Source organism: Bufo gargarizans, chromosome 5 (assembly GCF_014858855.1).
Source record: "Bufo gargarizans isolate SCDJY-AF-19 chromosome 5, ASM1485885v1, whole genome shotgun sequence".
Taxonomy (NCBI): Eukaryota; Metazoa; Chordata; class Amphibia; order Anura; family Bufonidae; genus Bufo; species Bufo gargarizans.
The window spans coordinates 65,736,331-65,750,942 of record NC_058084.1 but is presented as its reverse complement, the minus strand read 5'-3'; the positions used below and the strand labels follow the sequence as shown (position 1 = coordinate 65,750,942).

General features: G+C 45.4%; 1 protein-coding gene across 1 annotated transcript in view; it reads left to right on the top strand.

Moving 5' to 3' along the window:
• TBCCD1 (TBCC domain containing 1) overlaps nucleotides 1-2,414 on the top strand; it is a 105,031-nt gene extending 102,617 nt beyond the window's left edge. The window contains exon 7 of the mRNA XM_044293232.1: nucleotides 1,953-2,414. The gene's annotated coding sequence lies outside the window, so the exon portion shown is untranslated. The remainder of the gene's footprint in view (nucleotides 1-1,952) is intronic.
• The last annotated feature ends 12,198 nt before the right edge of the window (nucleotides 2,415-14,612 follow it).

Here is a 14,612-nt window from a genome sequence, read left to right as displayed (position 1 = left end):
CGACTCTAGGGATTATCCATTATCCACTATCCAGAGGTCGTAAAGGGCAAAACGCAGAATCATGCTGTGAATATTCCTAGCCTCACGACACTGGGTTGAGGGTTGGGAGGTAGAGAGGAGGGACAATTGATCAGCATTCTCGGAGAAAAGCATATTAAAATCTCCACCCAGGATCCATGCCGCTGGAGGCAGATCTTGAAGTTTATATAGTACTCGACGCAGAAATGGAAGCTGGGAGCATACACATTACAGAGCACCATTGGGTGACCTTGGTAAATCCCTTCTAGAATGATATAGCGGCTCGCAGGGTCTATGTGAGAGGAGGCTACTGAGATGGAGTAAGAGTCCGACAGCAATATAGCAACACCTGCCTTTCGACGACTGTGATTAGCTAGAAAAGCGTGCGGGTAGTGGTGCTTGGCAAAACTAAAAGATCCTGTCTGGTCGAAGTGGGTCTCTTGGAGAAAGGCCACGTCTGCCCTTAGGTTGCGGAGCTCCCGGAGCACCAAGCGCCTTTTGGCATTGGAGCCCAGCCCCTTAACATTCAAGGTGACACACCTAACCATTAACTATGTTATTCTGTTCACTTCACGGACAAAGTCTGAAAAGGGTCCCCTTTCCGCTGGGCCAACTGCCAGCAGGACGACTTACTGAATCCGCGACCAAACCAGTCACAATTGCTAGCATCAGAGCAATGGGGAGGAGACTGCCCTTTTTTTCAATGGGCGTTCCTTCTCCCTGGCTGTAGCACTGTCCAATCAAAGCGCAGAGAAAAAAAAAACAAAAAAAAATCACCTTCTCCTTAGCTGTGACGCTCTGCTCTTTGATTGGACAGCGCTACAGCCAGGGAGAAGGAACACCCATTGAGAAAAAGAGAAGTCTCCTCCCCATTGCTCTGATGCTAGCAATTGGCATACAGAGCTGGAGAATATACCAGGGGCCACAGCGGGTGAATAGAGCGGCACCCAGGAATAATAGTAAGTGCAGTGAGATCCCTGGGCACCACTCTACATATCCTGATAGTTATCATTGGTTGTGCAGTGCACCCGCACCTCCTCCCGTCTCTCCTCTTATTGTCAGCAGCGGCGGCACAGGGGGGAGGGAAAGAGTGACTCCTTCTCCCCAGTGCTGACAGCAGCGCGCTCATATTCTCTGATGCTAAGTTGTGCAGTAGGGCAGCCTAGTATTGATAAATGTCAAATCCCAGTATCGTATCGATATTTTGATACCCGCAACAACCCTGGATCGTAATGTCATTATTATCTCTGTAATGGCTTCAGCTGTAGATAGTGCTAGAACAATAAATAGATTCCTTAGTTAAATGGGGTAGTCTCTCTCTACATGATAAATGGGATTTGCTGAAGTTAGTTAATACAAGGCACTTACTAATGTATTGTGAGTGTCCATATTGTCTCCTTTGCGGGCTGGATTCATTTTTCAATCACATTATACATTTGTAGTGTCCATGGTTATGACCAACCTAAAATCCAGCAGCGATGGCTGTACTTGCACGCTATAGGAAAAAGCACTGCGCTCTTTGGTGGATGGAACCGAAGGAGTGTTCACACAGCAGCAATTTTTCCTACAGTGTGCAAGCACGGGCACCACTGCTGGATTTCAGGGTGGTCGTGACCACAGAAACGAGCAGTGTATAACGAGGATGGAAATATGGACAGTCTCAGTAGACTAGTAAGTGCCTTGTATTAACTTTCCCTACATGATAAATGGCATTTGGTAAAGTGAGACAACCCCTTTAAGTAGTAAAACCATTTTAGGTTTTGCTTATGACCGTAGATTTTTTTTTTTTCCTGAGTGCTGCTTTTTTCCAATATTGTTGTTGCCTAAACAGTAAATTCTGTAGTAAGAGTTACAATGCCTTATTCTACTATTATACTGTATGCATCAAAACAATCATATCTCTGAATATTTCTGTCTTTTTATTCCTAACATAGGCTGAGTCTCTGTTTTGTAAAGTCTTCATTAACAAGCATGGACAAGGGAAGACAGACTACTAAACTCAGGATCAAAACTTTTTTTTTTTTTCTTCATACATTTTGTATTCCAAGCATACTAAACAAGTACAATTGTTAGTCCTCTTTCACACGAGCGTTGCAGGTAAAGTGCGGGAAAAGATGCGGGTGCGTTGCGGGAAAATGCACAATTTTTCCCCATGAATGCAAAGCATTTTTATGCGTTTTGCACGCACGTGAGAAAAATTGTCATGTTTGGTACACAGACCCGAACCCGGACTTCTTTACAGAAATTCGGGTTTGGTTTAGATGTTATGTGGATTTTATTATTTTCCATTATAACATGGTTATAAAGGAAAATAATAGCATTCTTAATACAGAATGCTAAGTATATTAGGGATGGAGGGGTTAAAATAAAAATAATAAAACTCACCTCATCCACTTGTTCGCACTGCCTGGCACGTCTTCTTTCTTCTTCGATGACCTGGGAGGAATAGGACCTTTGATGACATCACTGTGCTCATCACATGGTCCATCACATGATCAATCACCTAGCAACCATGCATGAAAATCGCACCGAATCCGCACTTGCTTGCGATTTTCACGCAGCCCCATTCACTTCTATGGGGCCTGCGTTGCGTGAAAAACGCACAATATAGAGCATGCTGCGATTTTAACACGACACACAAGTGATGTGTGAAAATCACCGCTCATGTGCACAGCCCCATACAAAATGAATGGGTCCAGATTCAGTGCGGGTGCAATGCGTTCACCTCACTCATTGCACCCGAGCGGAAAACTCGCCCGTGTGAAAGGGGCCTTAGGATTACAATTTCGTTTAAAGAGATGGTCAAGGATTTCACTATTAATGGTCTGTCCTCAAGATAGGCCATTAATATCTGATGAGCAGGAGGCAGACACCTTGCACTATCGTCTGTCAACTGTTTCAGGAAACTACACAGCTCTGTCCATTGTGTAGTGAAGCAAACGGATTACTGCAGCACTGTTATTTGCTTCCGCAGGAACAGCGCTGCAGTAACCAGCCCTATCCTCTATGCTACTAAAGAACAGCTGATTTGCAGTAGTGTGACCACTGACGATCTGATATTGATGGACCATCAAAAGTAAAGTCTTGGCCAACCTATTCAAAGTTCATGGCTAATCCTTATTTTATGAATTTACTTTTAAAACGTAACAATGTGAACAATTAGTAATGAATTGATCATTGTCTGTACCTAGCACTTTTTACTGTTTTGCTTATAATCAGTATTTTTTATAGTTTGTTTTTCTGAAGAATACACTTCTTGTGTTTTTAAAGCATATGTTTGAATTTTCAAATAATTAAAACAAGATTTCCCAATGGTTTTCATTGTGCTTTTCTTCTAAATAAACAGTCTGTATTCAAAATGCTTTCCTGTCACAATTCTTTGAACCAAAGTTAGTGTGTGAGAAAGTAATGCAATTGATAGTTAAAGATGAAACTAATTGTTGATCTCAGAAATTATAAAGGCTACTCCTAACCATATACTTGGGGTACTTTCACACTAATGTTATTCTTTTCCGGTATTGAAATCCGGTAAAGGGTCTCAATACTGGGGGGGAAAAAAACGCTTCAGTTTTTTGTCCTAATTCATTTCGAATAGAAAGAAATCTGTTCAGTATGCATCAGGATGTTTTCGGTTCCGTCCCTTGTAGGGTATTTGACCAGACAAAATAGCGCAGCTTGCTGCAGTATTTTTTCCAGACCAAATTCCTGGAACACTACCGCACTTGCTGGATCCAGCATTAATTTCCATTGAAATATATTAATGTCGGATCTGGTACCAAGTGTTCCGTAAATTGACGGATTTGGTTTTCCAGTCTGCGCATGCGCAGTTCTTTCTAGCTTTGAAAAAAATTAATTACGGATCTGTTATTCCGGATGATACCGAAAAAATATATATGTGGTAACCCTTTAAAACATAACGTTTATTAAATCAATCAATAAAATAAGCCCCACCACTGTGAATGGTGAATATGAATACCAGTAGCATACAAGGTACGTATACACTGTTAATTAGAGACCAAGGGAGGCATAGGAGGTGAAAAAAAAGATACAGGATCGGGTCTCTCAGACCTATAGTTGCCCTGCATCTACCTCATAAAGAACCCCCTCAATCTCACCCTCAGACTTTCCCTGCGTGCGGCGCCAAGGTGGGCTGCCCGATCATTCTCCCAAAGCAAAAAGAGGGACAGAAAGATGGTAACAACACTGAGCCATCGAGGCCTTGACGCTCAGGTATACTAAACAGTGAACATGTTACATCCCAACTCGTTTCTTAAGCTGTAAGCCTATTCATCAGGGGACCATAGAGACAATACAGTAAACACTTAAATAGAGCGCGCCTGTAAAGGAAAGATAAGGAGAGAACAGTCAGAGGTTAAGGGTCCATTCACACGTCCGCAAAATGGATCCGCATCCATTACGCAATTTTGCAGGAACGGGTGCAGACCCATTCATTTTCAATGGGGCCGGAATGTGCTGTCCGCATCCACATTTGCGGATCCGTGCTTCCGTTTCCGCAAAAAAATAGAACATGTCCTATTCTTGTCCGCAATTGCGGACAAGAACAGGCATATTCTATTAGTGTCGGCAATGTGCGGTCCGCAAAATGCGGAACGCACATTGCCGCTTTCCGTGTTTTGCGGATCCGTGGATCCGTGTATCCGCAAAACAGGTTGCGGACGTGTGAATGGAGCTTAAGTCTTTCTTAAATACTTATCAGTAAATCCCAGGCCGAGCTCTCATGTGGTGCACAACAGGGAAGCAATGTCCAGATGAAATGCGCTCACGGCGCCTCAACAGTAGTACACCGGAGGCGCCTGTTGTGCTGCATACGATCCTGGCGCTTGCTGGACTTTCTTGGACGCCCTAAAGCAGGCATGTCCAAACTGCGGCCCTCCAGCTGTTGCAAAACTACAACTCCCAGCATGCTCTAATAGCTGTAAGCTATCCAGGCATGCTGGGAGTTGTAGTTTTGGAACAGCTGGAGGGCCGCAGTTTGGACATGCCTGCCCTAAAGCCCCTTTAACAAGAATTGAAACTCTTTCCTTGAAGTTCTTGATGATCCTATAAATTGTTGATTGAGGTGCAATCTTAGTAGCCACAACATCCTTGCCTGTGAAGCCATTTTTATGCAACGCAATGATGGCTGCACGCGTTTCTTTGCATGTCACCATGGTTAACAATGGAAGAACAATGATTTCAAGCATCACCCTCTGTCACGGCTGAGGATGGGGGAAACCCTCAGCCGTGCGATGACAGAAGATAATGGTCGTTGTTAGGCCAGGACAGGGAGCAGGTCACCTCCTAATACGTCCTTAATTCTGACCCTGACTCCTAGCTGTATGAGCCAACCCTGATGGTAGGAGGGCTCATACTCCGGAACCTAGGGTCCCTACTAGCCCTCAGGGTAGCCCTGGACAAGGAGCAGGGTAAGATGACCTGTTCCTCCTAGACACGGACGAACAGGAGTCTCACTGGCCAAGCTGTAAGGAAAGGGGAACATACAGCATATGGCAAGGGAAGGTATATGAAATAAGTACCAACACCTACCTGCCAAAGACGCAGCCTGGAACCCATGTACAAATGCTGCTGTCCACAACAACACAAACGGACACAGCACACACCATACATCACACAGGAAACCATAGCTGCAATAAACACAGAGACCATAGAAACATCTTCATAGCATCATACATAAACTTATGACCACAAGGGTGGCCCTCACTGAACAGATGGTATATGACCAGGAGGATGACTCCAGCAAAACACATGGCTGGAGTACCCCTCAGATACAGGCATCCAGCGGAAGCTAAATAGCCCAAGTAGCCACACCCACACACCCAGTGTTCACACACTAGGAAGGAAGTTAACCCTTCCAACACCAGGCAAGGGAAGAAAGCCACTTAAAGGGGAAGTGTACAAACAACATCACACTGCACCTGTTACCGCCGGCAACGACATGCGTGGCAACCATGTCCTGGGAGCCAGCCAGAAGGCCGAGACACTGCCACCACATGTACACAACACCACACGTTGCCACGGGCAAGCGCAAGTGAAGAAAAGTGTCACAATGCACACCATAGGCCGTGACACCCTCCTTTTAACAGGTCGAGTCTGCCATTTTAACCCAATCAGCCTGACATAATGATCTCCAGCCTTGTGCTCGTCAACATTCTCACCTGAGTTAACAAGACGATTACTGAAATGATCTCGGCAGGTCCTTTAATGACAGCAATGAAATGCAGTGGAAAGTTTTTTGGGGGATTAAGTTAATTTTCATGGCAAAGAAGGACTATGCAATTCATCTGATGACTCTTCATAACATTCTGGAGTATATGCAAATTGCTATTATAAAAACTTAAGCAGCAACTTTTCCAATTTCCAATATTTATGTAATTCTCAAAACTTTTGGCCACGACTGTACATTTTCTCTGTGCAGCATCGTAAAGGGACTGTGCCAAGTTCTGAACTCATCCCCTATTTTCAGGACAGGCGATGACTATATTATCGGTGAAGGTCCGACCACTGAGACCACCTATCATGAGAATAGGGATCCAGTGCCCCCAATGAATGGAGTGGTAGGTCATGCAAACATTTTGCCACTCCATTAATATGGCTACTTTCACCATTCCCATAGAGAATGAATGGAGCTGCAGCTTGCACGTGCAACCTACAGCTCTATTCATGTAGGGGTACAAGACCTCCATTCTTGGGAATGATGGGGGTCCCAGCAGTCAGACACCCATTGATCAGATAGGGCATAATATAAGAACTAGGCACAATCCCTTTAACTGCTTGATGTACTGTACTGTGACATCACTGTGTTCTTTATACTTGTACTGTGACATCACTGTGTTCTGTACTGAGATATGACTGTGTATTATTCCTCAGCAGTAAGGTGACCTAAACAATCAGCTTTTCAAGTGACAGTATTAACTTCCTGCAGAAGGTCGTCAAGTTGGAATAGATCTCTGTTCCTATAGTGGAACAACTAAGATCATATGAAAAGATACAATTAATATTACAGTTCACAGGAAAAAGGAGAATAATCAGAAAACTGTGGTGTTATATAAGGAAAAAGTCAGTACATGAGAACTAGTCAGAACAGTTATATCAGGCTGTTCGTCAAGGAATTACTAGCTGTTATACCATGACATGATGATAGTAGTACAGTGCATGATGCAGCCTACAATTCTATCATCATAACATTAAACAGTCATGGTATGGATTATAATTAGTGCTTTAATATATTACAGCAGCATGAAGACCTGATATGACCACAAAAAGAATAATATTGTTACAGAAGCCGATAAGGATCCACTGTGCCACTGAGCAGATTTGACTTAGGGCTAGCCCCCTGGTCTTCACCCTTTAACCCCTATAAAGGGATCTGGATCTTCCCGGCAGGAGAACCACTGGGTCTGCTGACCCATGAAGGTTAAGAGACACCAATCTGGAGCACCAAGGCATCGGGAAAAACCGTAGTCAGGGTCAGGGTCAGGGTGGGGAGTGTGTGAGCAATAGAGTAAACAGTCCAAAGGTCAGGGCAGGCAGTACAAGGTCAAAATGAGGAATAAGCAGAGGTCAGGTCAGGCAACTATCTAACTAGAACCGAGTGCTCAGGCATCTTCCCACAGGAGAAGATAAGTTAAATACCATGAGGTGGGCAGCCATAGGCAGGGCTGAGGAGTCAGAGGCAATTTTGGGTACCTGGAGTCTGAGTCGGCAAAAATGAACCGACTCAGACTCCTACTAAATTTAAAAGTGGAATAAAAAAAAAATTTAATGTCCCAATTCACAAAAAGTTATAATTAATTACTTCTCTACTGTAAGAATAAAGGCCAATAAATGCAGTGGGTCACGTTACCACAAAACAAACACGTTAATTGACCGTGAAGAAGCATGGAGCGGCAATACTTATACTTTCCATTGTGTTGTGTTCCGCTGTTACAGGGAACGCAACGCCCCATGGTTAACCTAGCCTCTCACTGATAAGGGATTAAGTAAATATGTTTTTTGCAGGACTAGAGACACTTGTATAAGTGAAGGGAATGGATATTCAATAGTTCAAGACTGAAGCTGTAAACCAGTTGAAAAACTGCTATCATTCAGCTAAGGCTATAAAAACTTGTAAACTCAGATTGTTAGCTTAGGCCCCATTCACACGTCCGCAATTTTGTTCCGCATTTTGCGGAACGGAATTGCAGACCCATTCATTTCTATGGGGCAGCACGATGTGCTGCCCGGATACGGAATTGCATACCCGCTCTTCCAGGTCCGCAATTCCGTTCCCGAAAAAAATTGAATATGTCCTATTCTTGTCCGCAATTGCGGACAAGAATAGGCATATTCTATTAGTGCCGACAATGTGCAGTCCGCAAAATGCAAACCGCACATTGCCGCCTTTTTGTGTTTTACGGATCCGCAAAACACGTTACGGACGTTTGAATGGACCCTTAAACTTTAAACATGACTATGGGATTCTACTAGGGAAATCATGTTTTAGAATAAATGGATTCTCCCACTGCCCTATCTTCAGCAGAAGATCACAAAGGCAGCAGCAGCAGCACCATTTTTGAACTGGTAAAGTTCCTGTTCCTGATGTTTATGCCTGCTGCTACTATCAGCCACTTGCTAAAAAATAAATAAGAAAATTGTTGTTTTCATTGTGTTTGTCTTTTGCTTAAAGGGGGGAAAATAAAAAATTGTCTGTTTTCACATCTTTTTAATTCAATATGACAAATGTCATATATCGTGTAAACAAAATGAATGAAAGGCACTTACTAATGTATTGTGATTGTCTATATTGCATCCTTTGCTGGCTTGATTCAATTTTCAATCATATTATACACTGCTCATATCCAGGCATCATGACCACCCTGCAATTCATCAGCGGTGGTCGTGCTTGTACACCATAGGAAAAAGTGTCAGCCTCTCTGGTGGTTCGGACAGTGGGAATACTTACAGAAACACTTAAAGGGGTATTCCCATCTTCAAGATCATATTTAATTTGATAAAACTAATGCCCTCCATCATTTTTTAAATTTTATTTTATTACCAAAAATGCACCCGTGTTGAAATAATTACATTCATAATTTCCTCAGTTTACCTTTTGTTTCCCATAGATACGGCCCGCTCCTCAGCCGCATCAATGGGGCCGCGCTTGCGCAGACAGGACCCAGGCGGCCGATCTTTTTCTCATGAGCGTGCACACTGCCTGCCACGCATGCGCAGTTCGTCATTCACGCCGCGTCTGATACAGAAATAGGGAGAGAGGATCGTAGTGCGCAGGAGAGCGGACGTGACCGGGAGAAGAAACGTTCGGTAAGTGCCTGCTGCCATATGGGGTGGCTGATTGAGGCACTGGGGGGGCTGATGGAGGCACTTAGGGGGCTGATGGAGCACTCGGATTGCTGATGGAGGCATATGGGGTGGCTGATGGAGGCACTTCGGGGGCTGATGGAGGCATATGGGGGGGCTGATGGAGGCACATGGGGGCTGATGGACTGATGGAGGCACTTGGGGGGCTGATGGAGCACTCAGATTGCTGATGGAGGCATATGGTGGGCTTATGGAGGCACTGGGGTAGATAATTGAGGCACTGGGGTGGCTGATGGAGGCATATGGGGAACTAATGGGGGCTGATGGAGGCACATGGGGGCTGATGGAGGCACATGGGGGCTTATGGAGGCACTTGAGGGACTGATGGAGGCACATGGGGGGGCTGATGGAGGCACTTGGGGGGCTGATGGAGGACTCGGATTGCTGATGGAGGCATATGGTGGGCTTATGGAGGCGCTGGGGTGGCTGATGGAGGCACTTGGGGGGCTGATGGAGGCATATGGGGGCTGATGGAGGCATATGGGGGGCTAATGGAGGCATATGGGGGCTGATGGAGGCACTTGGGGGGCTGATGGAGGCACATGTGGGACTGATGCAGGCAATTGGGCTGATGGAGTCATATGGGGGGCTGATGGAGGCATATAGGGGCTGTTGGAGGCATATGGGGGGCTGTTGGAGGCACATGGGGGACTGATGGAGGCACATGGGGGACTGATGGAGGCACATGGGGGACTGATGGAGGCACATGGGCTGATGGAGGCAATTGGGGGCTGATGGAGTCATATGGGAGGGCTGATGGAGGCATATGGGGGCTTATGGAGTCACATGGGGGACTGATGGAGGCACATGGGGGGCTGATGGAGGCCTCGGATTGCTGATGGAGGCATATGGTGGGCTTATAGAGGCGCTGGGGTGGCTGATGGTGGCACTTGGGGGGCTGATGGAGGCATATGGGGGCTGATGGAGGCACTGGGGTGGCTGATGGAGGCATATGGGGGTCTGATGGAGGCATATGGTGGGCTTATGGAGGCGCTGGGGTAGATAAATGAGGCACTGGGGTGGCTGATGGAGGCACTTGGGGGCTGATAGAGGCATATGGGGAACTAATGGAGGCACATGGGGGGCTGATGGAAGCACTTGGGGGGCTGATGGAGGCACATGGGGGCTGATAGAGGCATATGGGGGGCTGATGGAGGCATATGGGGGCTAATGGAGGCATATGGGGGACTGTTGGAGGCACTTGAGGGGCTGATGGAGGCACATGGGGGGCTGTTGGAGGCATATAGGGGGCTTATGGGGGCTTATGGAGGCATATGGGGGACTGTTGGAGGCACTTGAGGGGCTGATGGAGGCACATGGGGGGCTGTTGGAGGCATATGGGGGGCTGATGGAGGCATTTGGGGGCTGATGGAGGCATATGGGGGCTGTTGGAGACATATGGGGGCTTATGGAGGCATATGGGGGGCTGATGGATGTAGCAGAGCTGAATATGCTGCTGTTCAGCCATAGTTCTAATGGGGAAGGAAATAGACAGATGTAGCAGAGCTGTATATGTGGCGGGTCAGCATCAATGCTGGTGGAAGAGAGAAACAGATGTAGCATAGCTGAATACGCTGCTGTTCAGACACAGTTCTAATGGGGAAGGGAATAGACAGATGTAGCAGAGCTGTATATGTGGCGGGTCAGCATCAATGCTTGTGGAAGAGAGAAACAGATGTAGCAGAGCTGAATATGCGGCTGTTCTGACACATTACTGGTTAAAGAGATAAACAGACAGATGTAGCAGAGCTGTATATGAAGCTTTTCAGATACAGTGCTAGTGGGGAAGTAGAATAAAGATGTAGCAGGGCTGTATAGGAAGCCATTCAGCCAAAGTGATGTTAGGGTAAACTGGAGAAGACACATGTAGCTGAGCTGTATATGCATCTATAAAGATACATTGTGTAAGGTTTATACACAACTAGAGTACAGCTGTAATGGAAACAAATCTGCATCATGCTGGTGGGTGAGGGTTGGTCAGGCTTTTGAGCTAATGTATAATATGGAATTATAGTTTTTGATGCACAGAATGGGTTTGTAATAGATCAGACTTTTTGTGTGTAAAACAGTGCAGAACAGCCACGTGTTACTGTACACTGAGCTCACTTCACATGGCTCTCTGATGATTCCCCAGCAGGGGGAGGGGCCTCACAGACAGGCTTTCCTTCACAAAGATTCAGTTCACTGCATAGCCCCATACCTAAATTCCCAGGCTTGATGGGGCCCAACCTTGGCACTACTCCCTGCCAGCATTCCATCCTCTTACTCAGTGTCTCACAACTTCTGGAGATGTTGAGAGAACATCAGCTGATGACTCCAGCGGCCACATTTTCAGTGAACAAGGAGTGAAGGAGCGACAGTTCCTTTAACTTAGGGGTTTGCTACGAGGTCTGAAACAATTTAGGGTTGTGGTCAGAGGTTAGAATACATTTGCTTGGTTTGGGGCTGAATTAAAGGGCTTCTGTCACCCCCTATTTAGCAATTTTCAGTATCGGACATTAGCTATTTGCTAATGTCAGTTGAGTCCATATATATCACTCTTACCTCTCTCTGTGCTGTAATTTCTTCAGAAATTGTACTTTTATAATACTTCACCACCAGCAAGTTGGGCGGTTACTTGCTGGTAGCCGTCGCATCCTCGGACTATAAACACGCCCCTCCTCCACTTGATATACAGGGCCCTCTCTGCCCATGAAATCCCACGCCTGCGCCGTACTGGTCCTCATTCGGCGCAGGCGCTCTGAGAGAAGGACGCTCGCTTGCCAGCTCCTTCCTCAGTGCGCCTGCGGCGATTACGTCACACTACACCCGGAAAAGAAGACTGCAGACATCAGCGATAATCGACAGTCTTCTCTTCCGGGTGTAGTGTGACGTAATTGGCGCAGGCACACTGAAGAAGAAGCTGGCAAGCGCGCGTAACTCAGTAAGCCTGCGCCGATCGAGGAACGTTACGTAATGCACAGTGTGCTCTGATTGCTTTTTCCTGCTTCCAGGACATCAACTTCAGGAACTGAATGTTCACTTGTCACCTTATATGTATAATCCACAATTGATATTGACACAATATAATGTTATTCAGTTCACCTACGGTATGTGGTTCCAATGTCATGGCTGATCGGTGTGTAATGTGCTGTGCACCGCAGTTGGGCAGCCATATAGCAGAGCAAGTTTTCATTAAACTTTAATTCTGATGCCCTTTCCTTAGGTGAGGCCATCAGTGCTTGATTTCTTGGAGTCTGCCATGTCCCCTTCATAGTATACACAGGCACAATGCACAGCCCCTTTCTGCAGACCATGCCCAACTCTAATAGGCCACACAACCTTTTCATGACATGGCACTGCCCTCTCGGTGTACATTTGGGTGCCAGGGCTGCATCTGATCCCACACACAGGTTCATGGAGGACTGTAGTACGGGAAGTGCCAGAATGCTTCTGTGATGCCCAGAAGATTTGCCAACTCATGCAATAGATCTCTCTATTTTCAGGAGCCTCCTGAATCTTCTTCTTTTTTTCTTTTCTTTTTGTTTTTTATCTCAAATACAGAATTAAATTAAACATATCGCAACAAAAGTTAAATACAAAAGCAGAGAAATAAAAATTTAGAAAAAGAGTCTCTTAACGGCTTGGATAAATAAAACATCCAAAAGTTACAGATTTTTAAAACTAGGCTCTGTCAGGAAGGTGTAAAATAACAGGAACGGGATAAAATCCATCTAGTGGGATTAATAATAATGCTTATTTACGGCATAGTGAAATAAAAAAAATGTTTTCCTTTAACCATATGTACCCTGCTTTAAACAAAAAAGTTTAAGTATTTCAGGGGAAAAAGAGCAAAAGTATGGACACTGATGGGAAATGTAATTTGCACCAACCCTACCAACACTTTGCTATGGGGGTAATAATTGGTCCTCCTCACAGTCGCACACATCAGTTGTGCTGCACTCAGGGCTCAGGCTGTTGTCTGCTCCTCCAGTCCCAGGCTGTAGAGAACAGAGAGCTGCTGATTGGTGGATTAGAATCTGATCAACCAATCAGCACTTCCGCTCAGAGACATGAATGATAACTGCTGTTACAAACTGTCATTCCTGGTTGCCGGCTGCAGGAGGAGGAAGATGTCTCCCAGCTTTGCTGCATCTCACCCCCTCTGTCTGCAGGAGAGAAGCATCCGTGTGTCTGTAGTGACGTCTGCGACCCCTCTTTAGATCCTGGTAAGTTCTCAGTCAGACATTGCAGGAGGGGGATCATTACTGGACCAGGGAACTGTATGGGATGATTTATGTGTATGAAGAGGTTCATCTAAACCCCTGCATAAGACGAGTGGAGCTTGTTCATAGCAGCCAATAAGGTTCCTGCTTTCAGACCATTTGGAAAGTGCCTTTGGTTCATCTATTCACTGCCCCCTTTATGGTACTGGTCACTTCCCACCCTAATTTACAGATCACTGCTTTATCTTACAATGCACTTCCATATATTACTGGTCACTGTCCTAACTTACTGGTTATTACCCTACCTTACTGGTCTCTATCCGCCCTATTTTACTGTCCTATCTTCAATTCACTGAGATTGATGATATAGAACACCAAAGAAGATATGTTGGGAAATATAGGTTATCTCAATGTCCTGTTTTTGGGTATGGTCATGAATCAGTAAAATCAGTTTTTTGATACTACAATTAGGGTTATGGATGATATTTATTGTGGGTGAATCTCACAATTTACCATTATTAATAACTGTATCGCCCATTATCGTATGTATCAGTGGTCTTAATAGTCTGACATTTCCACTGTCCTGTCTTACTGGTCATTACCCTATATTACTGGTTATTATTCATCCTATCTTACTGGTCTCTGTCCTATCTTACGGCTTACTATCTCCCCATCTTCCTGGATGCTGCTCTATCTTACTGGTCAATGTTCCCCCTATTTCACTGGTCATTGTCACTGGTCACACAAACAACAGCAACCATGATAACCCCAAGGTAAGGAGAGGCGATGATTAAGGCTACTTTCAAACTGGCGTTTTGGCTTTCCATTTGTGAAATCCGTTCAGGGCTCTCACAAGCGGTCCAAAACTGATCACTTTTGCCCTAATGCATTCTGAATGGAAAAGGATCCGATCAGTATGCCTCAGTTTGCCTTCGTTCCGTCTCCATTCCACTTTGGTGTCCGTCTGACGAAACTGAGCCACAATGTAAGTCAATGGGGACGGATCCGTTT